We start from the raw sequence: 2,500 nt of genomic DNA on the forward strand, positions 1-2,500 counted from the left end.
GCGAGCGGCGAACAGCGAGCGAAGCGAGAGGCAGCACCGTCCCTGCTATACGAAAGCCCCATCCAGCCCTGTGCCACCCGGGGGGTTCCAGGGTGCTGAGATGGCTGACGTTTTGCTCCGCTCACGACGGTCACCGCACCACGCAAGAACAGGCCAAAAACTGGCCAAAACAGCCCAAAAACGGGCCAAAACTGGCCATTTTTGGCTGCGCGAGCGAGCGGCGAGCGGCGAACAGCGAGCGAAGCGAGAGGCAGCACCGTCCCTGCTATACGAAAGCCCCATCCAGCCCTGTGCCACCCGGGGGGTTCCAGGGTGCTGAGATGGCTGACGTTTTGCTCCGCTCTCGACGGTCACCGCGCAATGCAAGAACAGGCCAAAAACTGGCCAAAACGGCCCAAAAACGGGCCAAAACTGGCCATTTTTGGCTGCGCGAGCGGCGAGCGGCGGACAGCGAGCGAAGCGAGAGGCAGCACCGTCCCTGCTATACGAAAGCCCCATCCAGCCCTGTGCCACCCGGGGGGTTCCAGGGTGCTGAGATGGCTGACGTTTTGCTCCGCTCTCGACGGTCACCGCGCAATGCAAGAACAGGCCAAAAACTGGCCAAAACGGCCCAAAAACGGGCCAAAACTGGCCATTTTTGGCTGCGCGAGCGAGCGGCGAGCGGCGGACAGCGAGCGAAGCGAGAGGCAGCACCGTCCCTGCTATACGAAAGCCCCATCCAGCCCTGTGCCACCCGGGGGGTTCCAGGGTGCTGAGATGGCTGACGTTTTGCTCCGCTCTCGACGGTCACCGCGCAATGCAAGAACAGGCCAAAAACTGGCCAAAACGGCCCAAAAACGGGCCAAAACTGGCCATTTTTGGCTGCACGAGCGAGCGGCGAGCGGCGGACAGCGAGCGAAGCGAGAGGCAGCACCGTCCCTGCTATACGAAAGCCCCATCCAGCCCTGTGCCACCCGGGGGGTTCCAGGGTGCTGAGATGGCTGACGTTTTGCTCCGCTCTCGACGGTCACCGCGCAATGCAAGAACAGGCCAAAAACTGGCCAAAACGGCCCAAAAACGGGCCAAAACTGGCCATTTTTGGCTGCACGAGCGAGCGGCGAGCGGCGGACAGCGAGCGAAGCGAGAGGCAGCACCGTCCCTGCTATACGAAAGCCCCATCCAGCCCTGTGCCACCCGGGGGGTTCCAGGGTGCTGAGATGGCTGACGTTTTGCTCCGCTCTCGACGGTCACCGCGCAATGCAAGAACAGGCCAAAAACTGGCCAAAACGGCCCAAAAACGGGCCAAAACTGGCCATTTTTGGCTGCACGAGCGAGCGGCGAGCGGCGGACAGCGAGCGAAGCGAGAGGCAGCACCGTCCCTGCTATACGAAAGCCCCATCCAGCCCTGTGCCACCCGGGGGGTTCCAGGGTGCTGAGATGGCTGACGTTTTGCTCCGCTCTCGACGGTCACCGCGCAATGCAAGAACAGGCCAAAAACTGGCCAAAACGGCCCAAAAACGGGCCAAAACTGGCCATTTTTGGCTGCACGAGCGAGCGGCGAGCGGCGGACAGCGAGCGAAGCGAGAGGCAGCACCGTCCCTGCTATACGAAAGCCCCATCCAGCCCTGTGCCACCCGGGGGGTTCCAGGGTGCTGAGATGGCTGACGTTTTGCTCCGCTCTCGACGGTCACCGCGCAATGCAAGAACAGGCCAAAAACTGGCCAAAACGGCCCAAAAACGGGCCAAAACTGGCCATTTTTGGCTGCGCGAGCGAGCGGCGAGCGGCGGACAGCGAGCGAAGCGAGAGGCAGCACCGTCCCTGCTATATACGAAAGCCCCATCCAGCCCTGTGCCACCCGGGGGGTTCCAGGGTGCTGAGATGGCTGACGTTTTGCTCCGCTCACGACGGTCACCGCACCACGCAAGAACGGACCATAAACAGGCCAAAACAGCCCAAAAACGGGCCAAAACTGGTCATTTTTGGCTGCGCGAGCGAGCGGCGAGCGGCGAACAGCGAGCGAAGCGTGAGGCAGCACCGTCCCTGCTATACGAAAGCCCCATCCAGCCCTGTGCCACCCGGGGGGTTCCAGGGTGCTGAGATGGCTGACGTTTTGCTCCGCTCACGACGGTCACCGCGCCATGCAAGAACGGACCAAAAACAGGCCAAAACAGCCCAAAAACGGGCCAAAACTGGCCATTTTTGGCTGAGCGAGCGAGCGGTGAGCGGCGAACAGCGAGCGAAGCGAGAGGCAGCACCGTCCCTGCTATACGAAAGCCCCATCCAGCCCTGTGCCACCCGGGGGGTTCCAGGGTGCTGAGATGGCTGACGTTTTGCTCCGCTCACGACGGTCGCCGTGCCACGCAAGAACGGACCAAAAACAGGCCAAAACAGCCCAAAAACGGGCCAAAACTGGCCATTTTAGGTTGCGCGAGCGAGCGGCGAGCGGCGAACAGCGAGCGAAGCGTGAGGCAGCACCGTCCCTGCTATACGAAAGCCCCATCCAGCCCTGTGCCACCCGGG

The sequence above is a fragment of the Musa acuminata genome, unplaced genomic scaffold, assembly GCF_036884655.1.
Source record: "Musa acuminata AAA Group cultivar baxijiao unplaced genomic scaffold, Cavendish_Baxijiao_AAA HiC_scaffold_937, whole genome shotgun sequence".
Classification (NCBI taxonomy): domain Eukaryota; kingdom Viridiplantae; phylum Streptophyta; class Magnoliopsida; order Zingiberales; family Musaceae; genus Musa; species Musa acuminata.